General features: G+C 42.7%; 1 pseudogene; it reads right to left on the bottom strand.

Moving 5' to 3' along the window:
- Window positions 1-8664: 8664 nt before the first annotated feature.
- LOC148017473 (actin pseudogene) lies at window positions 8665-9456 on the bottom strand (annotated as a pseudogene).
- Window positions 9457-11852: the final 2396 nt, after the last annotated feature.

Raw genomic sequence — 11852 nt, 5'->3', positions numbered from 1 at the left:
GGACATCTTCACACTCATGTCTCTAGACCAGATCGTGAGATTCAGAGAGATGGCAGACCAAGAGCTGTCTCGGTCTTCGTTAGGGGACTCTACTAGATCTACTTCGGCGCGATCGGATGCTTTGGCTTCGAGCAGACGAGCTCGACACTCACGACTTGGGCCAAAGGGAGGGAGTGCATCGGGATCAGGGGGATGGTGCAGAGATACAGAGGCAGTGAGCCCGCGGTTGACACACGATACAGGTGCAACTTCTCGCTCTCGTGGCCCTTTCAGGGAGCGTGGCTCAGGCTTAGGTGGATGTTGTGGAGGCACGTACGCGGTGTCTCCATCTCATCGTTCACCTGGAGGTGGGTCACCTCAGAGATTTGTCACACCTATGGGGATGTCTACTCCAATTACTCTGGCTTTTGCTCAGCCGTCAGTAGGTGGCACCCCTATGGGTGCCACTCCAAGAGATGTTACCTCGGTCGGTACATCGGATGCACAGGGGTCTCCTAGATATGCCCAGGAGCATGGACACAAATGGGAGAGGACCCATCTTAGGCAGACTCCAGGGGGTTATGGATATCTAGTCGATAGTAGGTCAGGAGCCATCATCATGAATGATGAGGGGAGGAGGGTGATGGCTCACATGAGAAAGTTGTGCCAACAAGTTTTTCGGCACAACGTCTTGGATCATTGAAAGAACATACCGGAGGGGAGCAAGGACTACATAGTAGCATCCTTGCACGAGGAGTTTCCAGTGCCAACATCAATAGATAGATTCTCTACGGGCTGGATGATGGATTGCATACGTGCATACATGTCACATAGACAATCCGACACACACAAGGCAATCAAGAGTGGGACTGCAAAGCCCGAGTGGTTAGATGCAGACGACTGGAGCCGACTGAGGGAGGAGGCTACAGATTCTCCAGGATGTTGGAGTCAGTAGTGCGTGGTGGCGAGGGCACGACTCGAGGCGGGAGTGGTCCATCATCTTGGGAGTGGCTGCCACAGGACATATTTGGAGGACTTTGTAAGTTTTTCTTTTGTTTTGCTTGTTTATTTTTTTGAAATATTCTTTGTACTGACAATGATGTTTCTAACAGTTAGCATTTTGTTTTCTTTGTAGCACTCGATTACAAATCGCGATCCGACTAGCCTTGAGACTCAATATGCAGAGAGGCATGGTCTCACTTCATTGATCGACCAATTATATAGACATGGTGGCCATGTAAGTACTCATATTTCTTGTCCGTAGTGACCATGAGATATTTGAATGCATTATTGTATGGTGGACTGATGTGTTGTTTCTTTTTCTGCAGAGTCCATTCGATGCTCCTTTGCGGCGGGATGAGCTTTTGGGGAACGAGAATATATAGCTCGCCCTTGGATCCTTGGAGCTCACACACCTTTATTTTTGAGTCGCCTGATCTATGTAGACATTTTCTATGTATTAGTAATATCTTGTCATGATTGTACCAATCACTTATTATGAGATTATGTATTTATTTCATGTAACAGTGTTATGATTTCAGTATACATTGTTTTTGTTTGCAAGCGCATTATACACAGTGCAGAAACTATTTTGTATGGCTCTCATAAAGCACATAGTGCTATACTGTCCTACCACAAATTTTTTTTCCCTGTTACTGTCACTATTAGCGTCGCAAATTTTACTGGTCGCATCATTATTGGCATCGTTATTTACGTCACCAACCGTTGCTATCAAGGCCGGTATTGGCATCGGTATCGACGCTGATACCAATGCCAATAACGATACTTTTTGCGACGATGGGGGCAAAATTTGTTATTTGCATTTTCATCACTTTAAACATCGGTATAAGGTCTATATCTTGTAGTGAATCATCATCATCAGGCATTGCATCAATCGTTGCTAAAGCATTTGAAATGCTCCTCACCTTCAACACATACTCATTAACAAACATTTTTCCTTTCTTCAAGGCATTCAACTCTTGCTTGAGTTGAATCTTTCGTGCCTTTGTGTTTACTAAAAACATGTTCTCAAAAATTGTCCAAGCTGCATGTGAAGTTTTTGCATTCCTAATATGTCCCAACATTGTATTATCAATGACTACAGATAACCAATACATCACCTTTTTGTCTTTCGCATTCCATTCTTTCCATGCTTTTAATTCATCTGCATTCGGAGGAATAGCTAGCTCTGGCTCCTTTTCTTCACCTGAAAGCATTCGGAGGAATAGGTAGCTCTGGCTCCTTTTCTTCACCTGAAACAAACTCATAAAGGCCCTTTCCTATGAGGAAGTTCATCACACGGAACTTCCATGAAGGGTAGTTATTCTTGTGGAGCTTCTCAATAATGGGATCTCCACTATTCTCTGTCATTATCACAAACAAGGATACAACATAGCAAGCTAGTCTTTTGTAATCTTTCACAACACGCGCACAATAATACATCAAGCAAACTTTTTCATTGATTACTCAATAGTACATGTAATCTGCAACCTATTTGTAGATAAACCTTATGTTTACTTCCTGCAAACACCTCAAAAATTACATTTTCGAAATCTATAATCTGTGCACCCACTTTTGATCAATACAGCCGAAATCATAGTGTACCTTGAGACTGCTGTCTGTAACCTTGGGGCTCTAAAACGGGTCTAAAACGGTCTCAGATGCCCAAAATAAATGTGAAAAAGCCTTAAAGGAGCTTATCTACAGAATATAGAGTGCTCTACTCACACACCAAATCTCTCAGCAATCTGAGATTTTGCTCGATCCTGCTTCCAGTGCCTCCACAAGCACTATCCAAGAGAGAGAGTGGAAGAATGGGAGAGCTTCTTACCTATTTCCTGCTTGCTTGAACCTTGCTTCTTCTCCTTCACTTCAACCTTCAAAATCAACCTCTTTCAGTAGCGTGGTTGTGATACCATGTCAAGAATCACGTGGTGGGGGAATTTTCTTGAGTTGCTGCACCAAACACAAACTGTATACACAAGAGAAAGCTCACTCAAGAACACAAGAGGAGAGATGGAGGCCAAAACATTTTCTTGCTGATTTTTCTTCTTCTTCCACACACTATACAATGTACAGAAAGTATAGATAAGATACAACATAAAGGAAAGTGTCATTCTAAGTCGAACAGTGCATAACCGACTATACTAATGGACGGGCGCTATATCTTTGCCAGCTGTAGGTAGGTGTAACAAACTAAATATAATAAGTGATAAGTTAGTGGCCATGTGAGTATCATAATGACCACCAACGTGCTAAGTGTAGACATTCGAACTCATCTAGCCAGGCGGTCCATTATCAATGTCCGCACATGTTGAGCTTGCCATCTCGACATAAAGATATGAAGGCTAAGAGGAAAAATCCATCTCTCAAGCAGCTTGCGCACAAATCGCTAGTGGATAGAAACATCTTCGGCATACTAGATGAAGAAGAAGAGAATGAGGATACTAAGATCATTGTTTATGAATAGCCTAATGTAGAGATTCACAACTATCACCTGGAACATTAGAAGTATGGGAAGTTACGCAAAAAAGGATGTTGTTAGACCTATGCACAAGTAGAGGAAACCTAACACACTTGCATTGCAAGAGGTCAAGCTAGGGGAGGATGAGGCAGAGAAATTCATCTTCAAGGGGTATTGTGTGTTAGGAGACTATTGCCAACAGGGTCAAAGAGGCACCTTTATGATCATCAATGAGACTTTAACGCCCAATGTAGTTTTTGTAGGAGGTGATAGAAGCATGCTTGTGGTAATGGTCAAATCAGGGAGGGAAAATCCTATTGGTTTCCATCTATGGCCCTAATGCCTCTGCTGAGAGGGCATCTATATGGAAGTGCTTGGCTGCTATTTGGGTAGATGAGAATGCAATGCTCCTAGAGGTGATTGGAATATGACCTTCTAGGAAGTTGATCAGTCCCATGGAAAAGGTATGATGATGGTTCAAGAAAGAGAAAACTTGAATGACTTGGAGGTAGAGCAAGAATTAGTTGACATAGCCACAATCTTCAATAGGGAAAGTCCCCCCCCCTTTTATGTGGCACAACAAACAAATGGGAGATCACTAGCGAGCTGCGAGGCTTGATAGGATGTACCTTAACTAGGGTGGGTGGTGGGCACTTTTAGACATTAGACTTAGAATGCTCTCTAAATATCCTCTTTCTCATCACACACCCCTCCTATGCACTCTAAGGCTAGCCATTGTGCAATAGGATAGGGAAAGCCCACCATTGTTTAATTTTAACACCTCTTTCTTACAGAAAGAAGCCTTTTCTGAGTAGCTCAAGAGTGCATGGATTGAGAATAGGACTGTTGTGAAGGGTCATGCACAAAAGTGGGTGTGGAACATGAGAAGCATCACCGACCTCACCAAATAGCATGGTACAAAATAGGCTACAGTGAGATGGGAAAGATGGGAAGGTGGCAGTCATGCTAGAGAATGCATACTACGCTCATTGTGCATGTGCAGCTGGATGATCCGATAATACAATGTTTGTTAATGGATGTGGAAGGATTCCTAGAAGCTCTACAAAAGCACAAAGTAGAGGCAACTAAGATCTAGCTGAAGAGCATGTGGTATGTCTTGGGAGATGCACCTAATGTAGCATGATTTAGAGCACTTAAAAATCAAGAAGCAAAGATAGTTAATCACCATGATTGACAAAGGAAATGGGAAGATCTTAAAGGATAGTGAAAAGATTGCCCAAGCTTTCACTAAGCACCTCTCTTCTATTGTAGGCTCAAAGTTTGACATCCCGCAAAACTACAATGCTAAGCTGGCAGCATTCCTACAATCGAGTAGGGACCTGGTCTCTCAGGGGAGGGCTATTATGCTGGGTCGCCCTTTCTTTGAAGAAGAGTTAAAGTATGTGGTTGAAAAAATGGTCAGGGAAAAGTCACCAAGAATAGATGGCATACTCCTGGAAGTGATTCAATCATTGTGGAGTGTGTGCTACTTAGATCTCTACAACTTGATGAACAAGATCAGAAAGGAGGGGAAGTTCCCAGCATCCATGAATTGAGGCTTAATTAGGCTTGTCCCAAAATATGTTTATAGGGCCAAATTGGGTAGCTAGAGACTGCTCACAATGCAAGGAGTAGGCTATAAGATCTATGCCAAAGCATTGGCTTTAAGGGTTAAGTTTATACTTAGGCGGATATGTCAAACACAACAACATGGATTTGTTCAGGGTTAACGAATCCACGATGTGATTCTAAACCTGATCCTTTCAATAGATTATGCATTAACCTTGGGCCTGACTTAAATTGTACTTATTAATATGCATTACGACAAAGCTTAGGATCAGATAGGATGGAATTTTATCATGGAGGTTCTTAAAGCTATAGGCTTCAGGAAGATTTTTCTGCAAATTGGTGGGTACCTTATTCACCAATACCTCTATTGTAGTATAGTCCAATGGCATACTGTCCCACCCTTTGATCATCAAGAGGTCAATCAGATAGAGATGCCCAATTGCCTTTTTTCTCTTTGTTATCATTACAGACCCGCTGCTGAGGAACCTAGAGCTAAAGTTCCACCAGGGCATAATTTATGCCCTTCCGATCCCTAATGGCAAAAGCACTGTTGCATAATTTTTGCAGACAATAATTAAAATATGGTGAGAAGGTAGAGCGGAAGTCAATCAATGCACTACTATAGGTATATGTCAAGTTTTTAGATCTGTGAGACTCTCATATTAGCCAAGAACTAGTGTATATTGGTTACAATGAGCCTCCCCCCTGGCTGCACGACATGGGCTTCAAGTTGATAAAGCATTGGAAAGTGTACCAATATTTAGGGTGCCCTCTAGGGCTAGGCCTAACCATGAAACAAAGGACGGAATGGATGGAATCAAAGGTTAAGGCTAAAGTTGAGACATGGAGAGGAATGCAACTCTCCTTTCTTGAGAAGTTACTAGTGATTAAGACAATGTTGGCACCCACAATCACCTTTCTAGCCATGGTCCTGCATTTTGGTAGAGCTACATAGACAATAATTGAGAGGTTTTTCTTTGCAGCCTTGTCGGATAAGGAGGCTGGTCAACATGGCTGGAGAGCTATTGCTTGGATTTTAATAAGAGCTAGAGAATCTGAAGGTGGGCTTGGCATTCCAAGCTTAGCTTCTAAAGGGAGATCCCTCCTGTTTAGTCTTGCACCAAGAGGATGCAAGGGAGTCAGCCATGGGTGCTACTCATCAAGTACTGGTTAGCACTAATCAAAAGAAAGAGCCTTGGCCTCCCCAACCTCTCCTCGACTGACACCCTGTAAGCAAGGAAGAAGCTATCCATCCCACAATCACAGGTTAATAGTTTATATTTTATATGAGTGGACTGATTAGCTTTTATCGTACAATTCCATCCACCATGGGAAAGGCCTTTTGTAGTACGATTCTCCATCCATATGTATATTGGCAAGGCTACTATAACATCTCATCCAAAATGGTAAGGCTCATTTAGGCTTTCCTAATTAGATGATGGATGGGAAAGGATTTTAGTAGTTTCAGCCCATGTAATATCCAAACTAAGTGGTGATTTCAGTAGTTGTCATGCTAGAGTCACCACAGGCCCAACAACTACTAGCCTTAAAGATGACACCTTAGATACTGCAAGCTTTGAAGACTTCACACTTGATGTGTCCTGAATGTCGTGCTTGCATCGCCAACATCTAAGAAAGCTTAGAACTCAATAATTTGTTCTCTTGAAGAAGTAGATGCTTCTTTTTATGCAGGTCAGTGACTTGTTCCACCAGCACTTGCGTCTGCTTGTTATACAACAAGGTCAGTAGTACACATTCCGTACCGCTAAATCCAAAAAGCCAGTCGAGTGTCTTTTCCCTCTGCGAGATTGTCTCCTCCTCCTCGAACTGTAAAATATTACATGGCGCAGCGAACAGAATCTGAGAAAGAGATAGAGAGAGTACACAACAGATAAGAGAAGAATCAGTAAATTCTTTAACTCCAAACAACTGATACAAAGATGGCTCTGTCCACCCGTGCGCTTCCACTGTGTGAAGCTTAGATGGCGATCTAGACAGAAGCTAGGTGAAGAGCTTAAGGCTAGCTGGAACAACAACTCTGACTGGGTGAAAGATAAGTGAGAGATGGTTGCGAAGGGGTTTAGCTTTTATAGCCCGCGAAGGTCGTTAGGTCGGCCTGCTGACCGACCTACCATATGAGCCTCCACTAGTCGGCCAGGGAATATTCCAGGGAATATTCCCTTTACCATGGGGCCGGGGGTGCTGCCCCCGGACCCCCGCCAAGGCCGCTGGCCCCCCTAGGACCCCCCAGCCAAGGGCCGCTTCTGCAGCCCTCGGACCCCACAGTAGGGGCCCCTTTTAACTCCCTTACACCGCAACTCGATGCAATGGGCCTCGAGTTGCTACCAGCTTAACCACTCCGTCTAACCCAAAGATTAGACCCACAACAGTCACCTTTTTGCCATCCGATCACATAGACCTCATCTGATATACAAGTCAGGACTCAACCAATGTCCGAGCTCACATTTGGCTTCTCCCCATAATGGGGGCCTTACAACTTTGAGCACCATGGATCATTGGTAGCACCTAATGAGGGTGGGGCATTGATCATATCTAACACAGACTACTTGCAACATGCACATATATCAATCTTCATCCAATCTGCGACATGCCACTATCCAAAATTTACACAACTCTTTCTTCAAAAAAAACTTAAGACTTTGAAAATCTTTTAACAAAGCTATTCTCCTCTGTCGCCAACTTCGCATCAATGTGTGCCTCATCCTTCCCCCCCATAATATCAGCAGTTGCCTTTGTCTCAACTCTTGTGGTAGCATCACTTCTAAGGCTTTGTGCATTGGAACTCAAAACTGTCTTCTTAGCTAATGCCAAGTCTTCCTTCGAGCTCTCTATTTCACCTTTCTCATTCTTGGTAGCTTCCATGATCTCCTTAAGATCAACTTCTTTGGAAGCTAGCGTCAACGCTGCTCCTCTTGCAATTTTCTTGCTAGACTCAGTTGCTTCCAGTAGGCTTTATCGTGTGGTAGAGAGCTCCTTCATAAGCTCATATATTCTACCTGTCATTCATTGAAAGACATGCCAAAACTCGACGCATTCTAATCTGCCAGCGCCATGGTGGGTATTCCATGGGCTCCTTTTTTCCTTTTGACGGTGTCCTCCTTGGTTTCTCTCAGGTAACTAGCGACTTGGGGTCACACAGCCGTCCCCTAGTTGGGACCCTCTGATTCGTCTGAAACCTTCAGCTTGCTCGCAAGCTATTCTCTAGTAGCATAGACTTGGACTCCTTTAATTACTATCGTACCTGTGGTTTTATCATAGTTGATTATGGCCTTTGTCGCCACCTCATTCATCGACGGTCTTCTGCATCACTTGATACAAGCGGAATAGTCCATGTCACTTGAATAGTCCTTTGTCAAAAAATTGTGTGAGGGGAAAGAGCACAATTGTATCAAGTGTGGAGGGCGATCACCAAATTCCAAACTGGCAACGATTGTCCGATCCCCGCAAACCTGCGCCCTTTTCCCTTCATTCGGTCTCCTATTTTTCTTGCTTTTTCCTCTGCTATTCTCAGTTTCTGTAGCTTTTATGCATTCAGAAAGCCCCTTTTCACAAAACACATTTTTCGCCACACTAAGACTCCTTAAAACATCACCTTGCAAGCTGCACTCATCAAGTCTTTGCCTCTTGCGGTCTTATCCTGACTCCTTTCTTGCTTCACACTTTCCATTCTGTTCACAAGAACTACGTTTCCCTGTGCCAAATGCAGGCTTCTGGCCTACACTCGTGTCTTTAAACCCGAGCAACACTGGCTTCAGTTCCGACTGTCCTTGGGTGGTAGATTTTTTTCCGTTGAAGCCACACGATTTTTGGATGTCAATAATGTTCCCGATAAACATCCACTTTTTGCCAAGCTTTTCCCTCATATCTCTAACAGTCTCCCTTTCAGCAGTTGTGGTAAAGGAATAACCTCATTCTGTTAGAATCTTCATCAATGCATTAGTCAAGTCTTGTCCAGCCAAATCAAGATGAAGAATAGCATGCAGTAGTGAATAACCCTCATATATAGGCATAGTATGGGTCACACCATCACCAGAATCCAACACAATACCAGTTGTCCTGCCACCACTGGCATATAGTGAAAGCATAGCCTGAAGTGCAATATACATAGCAGACACATTGAATGTATCAAACATTATTTGTATCATCTTCTCTCTATTGGCCTTGGGATTCAATGAAGCTTTTGTGAGGAGGACTAGATGCTCTTCAGGCGCAACACGGAGCTCATTGTAGAAGGTATGGTGCAAAATTTTCTCCATGTCATCCCAGTTGGTAACAATACCATGCTCAATGGGATACTTAAAAGTCAATATTCCTCGTTTAGATTGAGCTTCATCACCAACATAGGCATCCTTCTGCCCCATACCAACCATAACACTAGTGTGCTATGGTCGGCCTACAATACTTGGAAATACAGCTCGAGGACCATCATCTACTTTATTAGCTTTGCATACTCCAAGAGTAACCATACCCACAGTGAGACTATCTGGATGCATTTCTACTTTTTGCATTCTATTGTACATTTCCAACGCATCATCAAATCTTTATGCCTTGATGAGAAAGTCTATAACACAATCATACGTGAAGCTAGCAGGCTCACAACCTAGATCACTCATACCATCAAATAGTTGCAAAGCCTCCTGAATGTGTTCTTGTTGGGTATATCCTCCAATCAAAGAGCTTCATGTCACAACATCTCGATTGGGTAGTGTATCAAAAATAGCATGCGCATCTGGTAGGTTTCCATACTTGATATACATGCCAACTAGAGCATTATAGATAAGTTCCTCTTGCTCCAATCCCCTCTCCACTATACTGCCTACACAGAACAAATGCAAACACAATGACTAAGTATGTACAAAGTAACAAATGCCACACACACAACTTTTTGGTGGATTCCACACCTCGGATGCGCAGCAGTATGACATCCACCCCCTCTGATCCTGCGCATCCTTCGGATGGGCCAATTATGCATGATCATTGTCGTCCAGATCCACGTACACATCAATCTCTTCATTGTCTATTTCTGGTATATCAGCAAGATTATCTGTCATATCATCTGTCTCTTCTACTGCAGTTTCTTCTCGTTGCCCTTCTCTTGCAAATTCTTCCAATGCATAATTCTCATCATCACTTTTCTTGAAAATCTTGATTCTTTTTCCTAGAATGGGCACTCTAAGCACTGTCCCATCCAATTCTGTCAGCTCATATATTGCATTATCAAAGACATGTCTGACTATGTACGACCCAAACCATCTTCTCACCATCTTTCGAAGAATCTACAATAACTTCTTCAATTTCCGCATGGCTCTAGTGTGGCTCTCATCCCAAAAAAAAAATTTGTCCCTTTCGAAGCAGCTGATATAAACAATCTGCTATGTGTGAAAAATGGGGTACCCAAATCATGTAAAACACATAGGCTCCAATGAATCTCCGTACCTCTGAAGTGGTAGAACAATACTCCATAATCTTGCCTATAGCATCCACCTTGTCAGGTGAAGGTTTCCTTCCATAATACCCACATATATGTCTAACAATGACAACTTCATTTGCTCCAAAAACAGATTTCTGCAATGATAGTGTCAAGTTCACTTCTTCTAACCTGGCCAAAATCTTTTTACAAGCTGAAATATGATCAGGCACAAAGTATCTACATCCTTGCTCATTTAGACTCTCATCCTTCTCTTCTTCTACACACCCCTTAATGGGCACATCATCCAAGAAAGGCATGGTAAGGTGAGGTATGTACTCACGAAGGACCTATGCATGGCATTCATCATATGCGCAACAGAATTAGTGGCACCTTGAGGCAAGGTACACATCCTGACAAGCCCAATAGGAGTTCTCATAGTGGTTATGTCCCTGCTTTCCAAAGCCAGCTGAAACTGGTCATATCCCGAATACAAGTAACCTAAAGAATAGATGGCATGTCTAGCAAATGCTTCTGCAAACTCATCCACAACTGGACCTATACCAACATTCCTGATAGTAACTCTGTTCACTAGGTGCATGTCTTGTATAAATCGGAGACACTACAACATATACATGCTATAATGACATTTTCTTTATATAGGAAAAATATCCCCGCCATCACTATTAGCGTCGCTACAAAACCATCGCTATTTGCCTCGCTATTTTCGTCGCTAATTTCGTCGGTATTAGTGTAGCAATGCTAATACCCATGAAATTAGAGACGAAAATAGCGACGATTACAGAGGAATTTCCGACGCTAATACCGACGATTGCAGAATTATTTTGCGACGCTAATACCGACAGTTGTAGGATTTTTTTTTGTGGCAGAGCTGCAGATGCAGCCCTGCCACAGTTAGAGCCACACAGGGCTAAGAGACAATTCCTGATGTCAAAGAAGTTAGACAATCGATCCCAAATAATGACAAGACTTTGCAAACAAGTACTTTCATGACATTAATTAACACAAATGTGCACTGCATTGATAATGAAAATAATAGAACTTAAATTGAGAAGTGCTACTGTGACAAAGTAAATATGTATATACCTATACATCAATATGTGGTGAATAACATGGAGATGTGTATATGGAGTCATGCTATAACATAGAAGTCCGAATCATATACACTTAGCTATTACATATGGAGGATAGAGGCCATAAGGCCTTACATAATACAAGATGGGGAGTAATCCTATGTAGCCTAATCTGCTCTCTACGACTCATCCGCATCAGACAAACTCCTCTAACTGTAGTGGCATATCGAGGGAGCCTGCAACAGCAAATATATATATAATTGTGAGTACAAAATATAAACTGACATATAATGACAGATTTCTCAAATTAGGAATGATA

This window comes from Lygodium microphyllum, chromosome 22, assembly GCF_053477565.2.
Source record: "Lygodium microphyllum isolate KBCC chromosome 22, Lygodium_microphyllum_v1.1.10, whole genome shotgun sequence".
In the NCBI taxonomy this organism is placed as follows: domain Eukaryota; kingdom Viridiplantae; phylum Streptophyta; class Polypodiopsida; order Schizaeales; family Lygodiaceae; genus Lygodium; species Lygodium microphyllum.
The sequence above is the reverse complement of the archived record's forward strand: the minus strand, read 5'-3'. Positions and strand labels throughout refer to the sequence as shown.